The 13384-nt window shown below is 40.1% G+C and overlaps 1 long non-coding RNA gene across 1 annotated transcript; it reads right to left on the bottom strand.

Moving 5' to 3' along the window:
- Positions 1 to 91: 91 nt before the first annotated feature.
- LOC129180880 (uncharacterized) lies at positions 92 to 6060 on the bottom strand. Its single transcript, XR_008570309.1, has 4 exons — positions 5887 to 6060; positions 5198 to 5325; positions 4536 to 4672; positions 92 to 899 (listed from the first exon to the last, which is right to left on the bottom strand). It is a non-coding gene; the product is annotated as an uncharacterized LOC129180880 (long non-coding RNA).
- Positions 6061 to 13384: the final 7324 nt, after the last annotated feature.

The following is a 13384-nucleotide window of genomic DNA, read 5'->3' as shown; positions in this document are numbered from 1 at the left end:
TATCTACATTTACAAAATACAGTCAAACCTGTCTATAGCGGCCACTAAAGGGAGACGACAAAAGTGCCCGCTATAGACAGGTGGCCGTTATAGACAGGTTGGCGGTCATTTTCAATGTTGACCAGTAGAGGGCACTCTGGGACTGCGGATAAAAGTTGTAAAGAACTACTACTGTAGGTTAATAAACCGCTGTTAATAAAGCGATTAAAGTGCATCGGCGACGTGAGTTTCTCCTTCCCCGCAACAAGCGGCATTACAGTATTGACCAGTGCACATTGTCTCACACCAGGAAATAAACGGTGTCACTGTCTGCAACAAGCTCCAAAGAAGACGGCTTTTTTTATGTCAAACAACTGACAGTTTGTGTGGATCTTGTGAATGATTGTGCAGTCTACACACGACGGCTTCATTGCTTAAAAAACGAAACTTTTTTGTGCTTGAAGCTTCTGCTTGAGTCGGCATTTTGGCCGCTATATGCAGTCAGATATTGACGCCTTAGACAGGTGACCGCTATACACGTCAATTTTCTGCGGGGGATTTTTTCAGTGGCCGCTATAGGCAGGTGGCCGTTCTATGCAGGTGGCCGCTAAGACAGGTTTGACTGTATCAAAGTGGCCCTTGCATCCTTTCATTTTTCACTATGTGGCCCTCACTGGAAAAAGCTTGGGCAGCTCTGGTGTAAACAGTAGGCGATAGACACACGTGGATGTTTTGTTTGAGGTCTGTTTATGTCGGCTAATGTGGTCGCTTAGGTCTGATGTCTTCTTATCGTCTTGTTGTGTCTCGTTTCAGCTGTTAAAGCATCACAATGGCACACGTTCAGGATGCACACAGCTGCTGGTGTTGCTGAGAAATGTCCGGCAGTGGCCACCACCTGTGTCGTCAGCCTACAGCAGTCCCTGCAAACATAAACGCAGTGAGAAGGGCTTGAAGGCTTTGACTGTTACAGTCAAACACACCAAAATCCTCATTAAGAATCATAAAGTTGCCTTTTAATGATTTCTCCTTGCATTCCATTCACAGCAGGCTACCTTAAAAAAAAAAAAACACATCGTCACATGCCAAGCTAACCACATTAGCCTATATACATATGGATTGACTTATAAGGCTACATTTGCTCTTAATTAAACTCTGCTAGCTTGACCGGTCGTATAATTGTTGCATTTTCCAGTTAAGAAATAAAACCTCATATCCTTTTCACACTGCGTCCAAAGCCAGCGAGCCACCGCTGACATCTGGTGTTTGTCCGCAAAGGGAAAGAGTGTAATTACATGTCATGATTTTCTGTGGTCGCTTATATAAACATGACACACTTGTCCGCTAGCTAGCTAGCTACCTTGAAATGTCCTAAATGTCAATAACAACACTAACGGTGCTACCTAGTTGCCAGCTGCCCTCGTTACACAAAAAGTGGTGGTGTAAATTGCACCCAAACTTAGTATTACAGTATATTAGATACAGTTTTGAAGATGTTGATGCCATTCCTAACCACTTATTTTTCAGAGAGAAAATAAAATAGACGGTAAAAATAGACTGCACACATCGCACCCTGGCAACAAATCTACTCAAGAGACTTTTGGCGAATGACCGCTGAAAGCACATACAGTCGTTCCTTGTCCTCGTGGCTTCACTCTAACACGGTTTTACAAAAATATGTTCATTAATAAATCATGCTCCTTCGAGGGTCAATATGGCCTATCGTTCATCAAAAAATATGCGCATTGAAGAAAATCTTACATTTTTTTGCCTAAATGTAGCATTCTTAGGACTAAGAATGGCTAAATGAGTTAAAATAAGGTATTCAGAAGACTCATTCAAAGATGCTGTGAAGGATTTGTAGTACTCTACACTGCTCACCGGGTGTCATTAATGGTACTGTAATGTTCGGTGAGACACACAAGCACCAGACTTGATCGCTAGAACAACAGGTTTTATTGCAGTTTTGAACTATTTCACAACAGGCATTCCCATCCAATTATTTTCCAGATGGAAAATAAAACGGTTCGTGGGTGAATATGGGCTGTTATTTGTCAAAAACTAAGCATATTGAAGTAAATTTTACTTTTTTTGCCTAAATTAAGCATTTTCAGGCTTAAAAATGGCTAAACGAACTAAAATACATATATAAGGCATGCAGAAGATGCATTCAAAGTCACCGTGAATGATATGTAGTATTCTACACTGGTCACTAGTTACTGTTACTGTAATGTTCGGTGAGACACACAAGCACCAGACTTGATCGCCGAAACAGGTTTATTGCAGGTTTGAATTATTACTAAATCCCTTATTATTCATAAAAAATCCCGAATAAAAACACAGGCTACTGTTGCTGCAGTAACCCACACCAGACTAAAATTCAACACTGAACCTCCAACGTCACTTCCTGTCCGCCCCCCCATTCATCTCCCCTGGGGTGCACATTTAAAGCAACAGAGTATTTAAAGAAAAGTATTTAAGTAAGTAAAGTATTCAGATTATTTTCTGTTATTATGTCTACAAGGGCCACACGGTGGCCTAGTGGTTAGCAAGCTGGGTTCTGGGTTCGAATTATGAATCTCAAATCTCAAATCCCTCGCCCTAATATTTTGCCCTAAGCCAGCTGGGGTAGGCTCCGTCATACCCCTGCGACCCTAGTGAGGACAAGCGGGGTAAAAAATGGATGGAATGGATTATGTCTACTATATTGGGTACTATATGATGTAGGGGTGTTAGTTCATGTCTAGACGACTCTTATAATGTTAAAAACATATTTAGAAGACACAGAAGAAGTAAACAGGTTTTCTATGCTCTGACTAATATTCAATATAAAAATAAGGAATCCTACTTTGTGGAAATGCACTTATCACGGGCGGGTCTGGAACCAATTAGCCATAATAAACGAGCAGCGGGCACTGCTGCAAGCCCCTCCTCAATCTAAAAGCACTCCATCTTGTTTGTAACATTAAAAAACCCAAAAAGAAACAACAGAATAAAGTTAAATTGTAGTTCTATATATATTTGTTTTGCTTTTCATTAGGCTGCCATGACAATAAATCAATTAATCACACAATAAATCAAAACAATGTTGATCATTTTGCCCGTCTCAATAAATTGACATGTTGACTGTTAAAACGCGGAATCTCGCGTTTGTGAATGTAATGTGAATTAAATGATGTCATCGTGAGGAGAAGGAACGTTCGTGTGGGGAAGTATTTCCCTGGCAGACCACTCACGCGTGGCGGAATCTCGTCACAAGCACTAGCTTGCCCCCTCCCGAACTAAACATGTCAAAACGTCGGCGAAAAAACTTTGAAACTCCTCCTTTACGGCGCGTGAGTGGAAGCGAGTGGGGTTAGCTGAGTTTGGCAGAGCATGCTGGTGCGGCTGTGTGTGTGCAACTCAGGCTGGATGGGCGTTTACACCGTGTTGTGTTTTACCGCTTTAGTGTAAGTGAGCATTTTACCACGCCCATTGACGACGTGCACAGTCTGAGTTAAAAAGACGAGGTGCACGTTTATTCTTCACTCGTGTTAACCGTCAACAGACATTCTCAACACACACAACACACTTCCGGCTTTCAAAACATGAGCACCGTTTGCCACAACGAAAGTGACACCGATTCAGAAATATTGTGATTTTTATTTAAGTGCAATTTTTGCTATAAAAAAAAGACTGAGTTCATTCTATGTTCATTGGTCTTTTTCTGTCTTTTTTTTGCTTGTTTAATTTTTTTAAAAGCTCTTGACATTCCCAATTACAATGTTAAATACTCTTGAGAAATGGAAGTTGCTTTTGATATGGTGTACTCGCATTATTATGCCATATATTGTCATTACGTTCATTACGTAATGTTGACAATAATATTGTTTATCTGCAATAATTTGTGGGACAATTATCGTCCAGCAAAATCTGTTATCGTGACAGGCCTACTTTTCATGTTTTTTTATTCACTTTTCCTGGTGACGGGAGCTACTTCAAATATGTTTTTGTCGTTCCAGGCATGCTAATGCGCCACATCCCTTGCGTGTTGTATGCGGTCATTTTGGATTAAAGTTAAAAGGAATCATCCAGACCTTCCGCAATGGCATTGACGATGTTGTTGCCATTCCCATCCAATTATTTTAAAACTGGATTTGGGGCACTGACCACTACCAAAACAGCAAAATAGACACGCTGCATGCTTGAACGCATGCTATTATCATCTTCTCTCTGGAAAACAAGCTCCAGGCTCACACCAACAGTGAGTCAGTACACTGGTTCGTGACAATAGCATTAGGTTCGTATGAGGTCTGGAGTGCACCTAGGTTTGACAGAAATGAGCCCATCCGTGAGCTCAAAGCAGTCAGTAACCACATTCTCGCTCCTGTCACTTTCTGCATGAAGTAACTTAGTCTAAGATCTCAGTGGGAATGCATTTCTTTGTTGCTCCTGCTGCTTTTGTGATGGAAATGTGTACTTATGTGCGGGTGAAACCCTGCAGTGGTTCAAGACTTGGGAGAGACGATTGGAGCGGTCCAAGAACAACAACAAGACGGGTGGAAAAATTGCTTCCAAACCTCTGATGCACCTCGTCTCTGCTTTGGACTTCATTTCTTCCACCTTCCAAGAGTGTGACATCAGCAGGGCGGACCCCCATCGTGTCTTTCTGGGGTCATGACCTCGTGTGTGCAGTGCAGCTGCAGCTTTGGTACATCTTTATCATGCAAACAGAGAAGGAGGTTGCATTATTTTGAGCAGGACAAATACACAAACATTTGCTGTTATTGCAGTATTTTACTGTGTGTTGATGTACCGAATACAGGAAGTGTCTAAGGTGGTCCTGGACTTATAAAGGCAGGGTGCAAAATGTGATGCACACATAGACTTGCTATGTTGAGTTAGATGCCAAGCGGGAAATTATTTTAAGAGGAGAGACCTTGTGGAAATTCACTCAAGAGCTGTCAGGCCTCCGCTGCTTTTCATCACCGATGTTTGCGTACAGGCCGCTGCAGTTTCGCAATATGAAGTCATACCAGCGAAGGAGAAGAGGAAAAACACTGGCTACTCCAAAAATGTGACAACAAACACAACCTTTAACTAATCACCACTTATGGACTTGGATTTGATTGCAACCTAGAGGGCTGCGCTTCAATTGGATTGCTGATTGTCATTGTCATTATATGGCATCACAGTTTTTCCACAGGACCGCCATCTATAAGTGTAAAGCACTTTGAATTACCTTGTGTACGAATGGTGCTCCATGAATAAACTCGCCTTACTTGCCCATGTGTGGGCTGTGCAGGAAGTGGTGGTCGGGTGACTCTTCGGTACTCGATGAAGACTTGTGCAACTTGTCACACATGCGCTCTGTGACAGGTAACTCAGTGAGTGACTCATAAGAACTCGAAAAGGAATTGAGTTTCCCATCACTACAAAAGCAATCAATTACAGATTGGCGGCTTGAGACTCACTAGTCGATCACGGATCATGAAGAAATGTTGTAATTCCACAGAATATAAAACAAAACAACCACCCTTTCAAGACAACATATTCACAAGCATTATTATGCTACTGTTCCATTTGTACCACCGTGGAGAAATCCTAAATGGCAAAATAATGCATAAGCTAATGAATAAAAGATGGTTATTGCAACCATTTATCGCATCATGTTTACATGCACACTTTTACCAGGATTTTTATTTTTTTTTACCTTACTAACCAACAAAGTGATGTGATATTAGCTGAGGACAAAAACAACACAGGTGCTAACAGGTGCTATGTTACTACAAAGCTGAGCCAGTCATTATGTCATACTTTTAACGCCTTATAAAGTGCACAACTACAACAAATGAACTTAATAAGGTTTGACTCAAAACGTCGGAATGTGACGTAACTACAGGTAGTAAACGGGTGAGGCAGTCGACTTACTCGAGTAGTCTTCACTTTAGCGGTTAGCAAGTCAGACGTCTTCTTTTGGCCGTGTCCCGGAGAGCTTATTCGTGAATTGTAATAATTATAATAACAATTATTTTTGTTGCTTTGATCTATGTTGTGTTTGTAAATTTGTTTCACGCACTATTCCAAACATTCTTCCTGTTTACATTCCTGATGACCAATCAGAGAAGTGAGCGTTGTCACGTGGGTTGTGCGTTTCAACTCTGTCGGATTTTTTTGACTGTGTCCAAAATAAACCAAACCAGACGCAAATGGGTCCACACTGACCTTAAAAACAGTTAAGTCAGTCAACATGACTGCTGTTACGTGTTTGACCTTAACAGTTTTGGGATTTTAAATCACATTTGTTTTGGCTGACCTGGTGAAAATGCCAGTGACAGAAATGTGAAGAGAGATATCATCAAGTCCTAATAACATGTTTGTGTTCTTTCATGGTAATTCCAACTCATCCCAGTTCAGTTTATTTTATTTTTATTTCAGTTTATCATGTTTTTATATGATTTGACTTTGAGCTAGTCCAGTTTTGTTTGGCTGTTGTCTTTGCAATCCATCTGACGCACCGCAAACAGCTCGGCGTGTGTTAGCCAAAAAGCAACATGGCCAAAAAGTGTCTTTGTGTTTGTGTGTGTCTGCTTAGACTCTGAGTGAACCTAAAGCCTAGCGGGAGAATCTTTTCAATCACTGCCAAGAAAGACTAGGCATTTATTTTTTCAACTTGAAGGGTAAAATCTAACTTCTGGTGTGAAAAGGTCACATTTCCTGGTCCAGATCAGTCGTTTGGTGCCGTAGAACGACACATCATGTATAAGACAAATATTTGAGTTTCGCCTTGGATTTGGTTTCAAGGAACGTGGGATTTATGCTTGCACAAATAGCACACATGAGACTCCTGTACGTAGTGACACATCGTAAGTCACTCACGATACAATATTATAGCAATATTTTGTGATAGTATTATGCAAAATTGGATACAATGTTAGGACATTGTTTACAGTACATTCCAAAATGTATGTAATAGGACAACTAGATCTATTTGCTCTATTTGCACACACTTCATCAAAGAAAAAGTTGTGATAATGTGGAGGAGGAGAACAAGATGATGTAACAGGTGGCCAACAACACCACACCTGCCATCAAGATAAAGTTCGCCAAAAAAAACCTAAAAAACAAGGTGGCATTCCTGAGGCAGAGGAGCCAGCTGAAAGAAACGAACGTCTACATCCATCAGCAAAAGAAAGCATGCGACTTAAGGAAGCTGGTAATCCAAGCGGCAACTGTAAAACCTGCATCATTATTTCGACTACAAGAAAATGAAAGACACAACGCACAAAAACTTGATGCAGTTTAAAGTCATCAACAATGGACAATAACAAAATAGATTAGGACAAATTCAACAATATTAAAAAATAAATTCATTTATAAATTGTCACTAATAAGTTATTACTTTATCTATACCCAGAAATTACTTATAAATTCAATTAAATAATTTTTACTCCAGCATATATAAATATATTTATCCTCAATGTTTTTGATTTATTTGCCTTATTTAACATCTCCGCTTATTCTAACTTATTTGTTGTTAGTTATTATTTATTTTATTCCCATTTTTTCTTTCCATTTATTTTTATTAACAATTTATTCCTATTTTTCTTATTGAATGTCTCCATTCATTCTAACTTAGATATTTGTATTTATTATTTTATTCATTAAAAATTATATATTTATTTTATTTAGGGCTGTTAAAGTTAACATGATAAATTCCCTTTACTGCCACTATTTAACGCACATCATGTTTGACCCTGGGCCCACACCGTAGTGTGGCCAAATGGCAAGCCTAGCCCGTCAGATGGCTTTCCCGACAAGACCAAAGCCACTTGCATCCACTGTCACCGTGAGCCGAACCGTCACCAGGGCCCGGCAAGTCCCAAACACTACATACTGGACCCAGCTGGAGAAACCGCCGGAGCACTGCAGGTATTTTTATGTAATTTATACAGTCGTACTTTGGCATACGAGTGTCCCTACTTTGACCTAAGACAGGTATTTGGAGTGCTTGTGTCACGTAAGTATGTGGAGACAAAGGCAGAAGTGAGCGAGCTCACAGAGCGCTCAATGGGATGGCAGTAAAAGCTCACAAGGGAATTTTATTTACTAGCATTATAATTATTTTTTAGCGATTTATTTGCGTTTGTGCTTGAACTGCTGTGTTTGTCAAAGAGAACAGAATAAAATCTCCATGGTGTGTCATACATGCACGCTGAAAGAAAGGAATTTGAATTGCTTTACAGCCCTAATTTTATTTATTATTTACAATTTATTCATATTTTCTCAATTTTATTACATTTTGATCTAATTTCTCTCCTAATTTTTCCCATTTGTATTTTTTTCCTTTCCCGTGCATGTAATATACAGTGTTCCCTCGCTCTGTCGTGGTTCACTTTTCGCGGACTTGCTGTTTCGCTGAATTTTTTTAGTGCTTCTTTTTTTTATTACAGGGTATGAACGCTGTAACAGGCAGAGCCTGGCCCTTTAAGAAGGATTGCCTTGTGGAACATTGATTGTCTCTCTCTTCCCTTTCTTGTCTGTCTTCACCGCCCATTGTTTTCTGCGTCCTGATTGGCTGTAGAACATTGTCAATCAATCTCCTTTGTGCCACCCTGCGTAATCGCTAGCTTGCTTGCTTGCTTGCTAGCTTGTAAAATCTTGTTGAATCTTCGGTTCGAAGGAGGAGGACTGCAACAGGAGTGAAATACACGTGAGTGACTTAATAATTTCTTGTGTCGACCTGTAGGTTGATCATTAAAATTCAAACAAAGGTTTGAACTATTTTCAGAGTGTTTAAAGAGAGAAATGTGAGAAAATGTTATTGTCTCTCTGAGAAAAGTGTATAAAGTGTATGGTGAGGGGTTTTACAGCCTTAAAACATATAATAATTGTGAAAAAATGAAGTTGGCTACCTTGCGGGTTTCACTTATTGCGGGCTAATGTAGGAAGCTATCCCCCACAATAAACAAGGGAACACTTTAAAGTCTAAAGTCCTATTCATTCCTCATCAGTGATCACGACTGACTGCGCCTGATGGCGTCTCTGATTAGTCTGGCAGCACTCATTGGAAGGACCACTTCTCAGAAAGTCCAAATGTAACAGTTTTACATAGACTGAGAGTGTGCCGACCGAAAAGAAGCTCCCAGATCAACACCTTCAAGCTGGGCTGGAAGACAAAGACTGCGCTATGTCTCCATCATGACAAGAAGTACAGTATCTTTCTAAGAAATAGTTGTGTTTCAAGCAGGACGTGTTGTCCTCGGAGCAACCTCTTGAACGTGCACACAGCTATCGCGTTGCGCTGACTCACTTATCCATCTTCAGCTCCCCCCCGCTTGTGGACAAACAAGTTTGTGATTGTGAAAACACGCCACGTTGCTCATGTGTGTTACCGGCCAAAAAAGACATCGTTGTCAAGACTAAAACAAACACCTAACGATTAGCAGCATTTATTGTGTTACATTTGTTGGTTTTTTTTGCATCATTTGAACGTCACATTCCAAAGTGTTGTTTCTCGTCGCCTGGGAACGAGCCTAACTCCAAAATCCATCTCGACAAACCTCTTGCTGGTCAGAAAATAGACATCCTTTGAGGGCGTAGGTGCTGTATTTAGGGGGCGTGGCCTACACGTAACTAAAGCGTGTGTCGGAACATGACAATAATTCTGGACAAAAACACCTTCCATGTCTTTTTTAAAGAGACTTGCCTTTGCCAAACAGTTTCTGTCGGCTCTTTTCTTTAGTAATAGCAAAGATGGAGCTCCATCAAATACAAGCTAACAACACCTTCCATGTTGACTTGCCTGACAGTTTCCTTGGCAGTATAACCACAATAGTACAGCAAGTACTACAGTAGCAACATTTTAAAGCGCATGCAGAGGTATAAAGCATAAATCTGCTGGATGCTGACCACTCATTATACAGTTCTGTGAAAAAGTGTTGCCCCCCCCCCTTTCTGATTTCTAATATTTTTCCATGTTTGTCACACTTAAATGTTTCAGACCATCAAACAAAGTTCAATATTAGTCAGTGACAACACAATTGAACACAAAATGCAGTTTTTAAATTAAATGAATTTTTAAAATTAATGGAGAAAAAAATCCAAACCGACATGGCTCTGTGTGAAAAAGTGATTGCCCGACCCTGTTAAAACACAATTTAACTGAGATGAATTGGTCTCTATCAGTCTGGAAAATGTTATAAAGCCATTTATAAAGCTTTGGGACTCCAGGAAACCACAGTGATTGCCATATCCACAAATGGCAAAAACATGGAACAGTGGTGAACTTTCCCAGGAGTGGCCGGCCAACCAAAATGACCCCAAGAGCGCAGCAATGACTCATCCGAGGGGTCACAAAAGACCCCACAACAACATCCAAAAGAACTGCAGGCCTCACTTGCCTCTGTTAGGGTCAGTGTTCATGACTCCACCAAAAGAAAGACACTCATCAAAAACAGTCTGCATGGCAGAGTTTCAAGATGAAAACCACTGCCTAAACAAAAAGAACATTAAGGCTCGTCTTAATTTTGCCAGAAAAGATTTTGATGATCCCCAAGACCTTTGGAAAAATACTCTGTGGTCTGACGAGAAAAACGTTGACCTTTTTGGAAGGTGTGTGTCCCATTACATCTGGCGTAAAAGTAACGCCACATCAGAAAAAGAACATCATGCCAACAGTAAAATATGGTGGTGGTAGTGTGATGGTCTGGGTCTGTTTTGCTGCTTCAGGACCTGGAAGACTTGCTGTGATAAATGGAACCATGAATTCTGCTGTCTACCAAAAAATCCTGAAGGAGAATGTCCAGCCATCTGTTACTGACCTCAAGCTGAAACCAACTTGGGTTCTGCAGCAGGACAATGATCCAAAACACACCAGCAAGTCCCCCTCTGAATGGCGGCAGAAAAACAAAAAGAAGACTTTGGAGTGGCCTAGTCCTGTCCTGACCTGAATCCTATTGAGACCCTGTGGCATGACCTTAAACAGGTGGTTCATGCTCAAAAACCCTCCAATGAGGCTGAATTATAACAATTCTGCAAAGATGAGTGGGCCAAAATTCCTCCACAGCGCTATGAGAGACTCACGCTTGATTGTAGTTGTTGCTGCTAAGGGTGGCCCAACCAGTTATTAGGTTTAGGGAGCAATCATTTCTTCATGGGGGCCATGTAGGTTTGGATTTTTTTCTCCCTTAATAATAAAAAGTTTCATTTAAAAACTGCATTTTGTGTTCAGTTGTGTTGTCACTGACTATTATTTAAATTTGTTTGATGATTGTAAACATTTAAGTGTGACAAACATGCACAAATATAAGAAATCAGGAACGAGGCAAACACTTTGTCACACCACTGTCAATGTGAAAAAAGCCGTTGAAGCACCAAACCGAGTGGTGCCTGGGGACTTGTGCACAGGACTGCGTGTGTGGCTTGTTGTTTGCATCACACAAGAACATGCCAGAAGAGTTCAGAACTGCGGTGTTGGTTGGCAGAAACAGCTATTTTTTGTTGTTGTGGCCATTAAAGAGCATCTGGAAGGAGTAAAGAGTGAAGTCTGGTTGTGATCTTTGTTATCACAGCGGAGGGCAGCGAGTCCATGGAGGTCACCGAGGCTGCCTTTACACGTCTTACGCTTCGCACGGCTTAATGCTCGCACCATCCAAGCCAAAGGAGAATATTTCATGCCATGTGTCGGCTTACTTTGCCAAATGTGACCCAGTAAAATCATTTCTATCCTCTTGTCTGCGGGCCATAGGAAAAATAAGCATGACTCGATTGCAATGGCTGCAGTAACAGCAGCAGTTTAAAGGGTGTTGACATTTGTTGCAGCAGAGAAAATAATTCAAAGTGTCTTCACAAGCTGATGGAATCATTCACCACATCCACAGTAGCTCCTGGTAGCAGCTGTCAATGGAAATATGCGTCTTACATTATCATACAGCCTGATTTTTGATGTTCAGTTTGTCGTACTGTTGTTAGTTAACACTAGAGTTGGATTTTTGTCTGATTATTATTATTATTGTTATTATTATTATTCTTGATTTAATTATTAATTTGTGTATTTTTCTGTATTCATTTAATTTAATCAGTCATTTATGTAAAAAAAAATCATCAATCAATTGTTAATTCATGTCAGTTTTTGTATTAATTTAATTATTAATTATTAATTTATTGATATACTTTTAAAAAGTAATTTCATGATTTATTTATGTGAAATTTGGAATTAATTTATTGATTAATTTATGTCAATTTTCTGTATTAATGTCATTATCTACTGTATGCAAAAATGTGCATTAATTTAATCATTCGTATTGATTTCTGTGTCTTCATTAATTTAAATATTCATTTATGTAATTTTGTGGTATTAATTTCATTGTTCATTTATGTCATTTTTTAAAATTAATTTCATTATTCATTTTTATAATTTTTTAAACATCCATCCATCCATTTTCTATACCGCTTCTCCTCATTAGGGTCGCGGGGGTATGCTGGAGCCTATCCCAGCTGACTTTGTACACCCTGGACTGGTCACCAGCCAATCGCAGGGCATTTTTTAAACATGTATTTGATTATTTTTTGTATTATTTTAATTATCGTTCATGTCAAATTTTTATATTATTTTACATTTATGTACATTTTGCATAAACTGGTCATTTCTCCTGACCAGTGTTCCATTTTTTTCAGGGGCAAGTGAGACAGTGCCCTGCCACATTAAGTGAAAATGCTTTACTTGTAATTATTGAACGCGACCGTATTGTTGTGAAAATAAATAAACTTGCGTCCGACTCCTTCCTTGTCCTATTTTCTCTTATTGTGTGTTTGTGTGACGTCCTGTTCCTGCCAACTCTCCCTGTCCTTCCTCTGCTCAAGGAACCAACATAGTGAGCCTACGGATTAGGTGACGCCAATGGATTCTGCCAAGCAGCAAGATGGATGGATGGATGGATAGATAAGATCGATAGGTTTGAACATCTGCTGTCTTTGTGTCCAGGAGAAGGAAGAGGAGTCGAATCAGAGGTGAAGTCCGTGTCAGAGAGGTGTGTGGTTTTAGGAATGAGAGAACAAACGTGCGTGTTTGCCCACGGTACAAAGTCAAACGCTTGACACGCATGTGACAGAAGAAGACTGATAGAGTTTCCAACATATGTTGCTGCACTTTGGCCCTTCAGGAAGAGGAAAACCAAGGAACAGTCTCAGCAGGTTTTCCATCTTCCAAAACTATGCAGACTGCCTTTTTGCCGAGCATTTAGGTTTTTTTTTGCCTTTTTTGTGTGTTTTTGTAATGATCTTACCAGTTGCCCTCCCTGCAGGGCCGCGATCCAACACTTTTCCTTTTAGAGCACTTTTGGAGCAGAGAAAACTTCAACATAGGACAAACCTGCAAATCATCTCACATACACACAAACAATACACCCACTGGAGCAGAATATTACAA

The sequence above is a fragment of the Dunckerocampus dactyliophorus genome, chromosome 5, assembly GCF_027744805.1.
Source record: "Dunckerocampus dactyliophorus isolate RoL2022-P2 chromosome 5, RoL_Ddac_1.1, whole genome shotgun sequence".
Taxonomy (NCBI): Eukaryota; Metazoa; Chordata; class Actinopteri; order Syngnathiformes; family Syngnathidae; genus Dunckerocampus; species Dunckerocampus dactyliophorus.
This window is presented reverse-complemented; position numbering and strand designations above follow the sequence as displayed.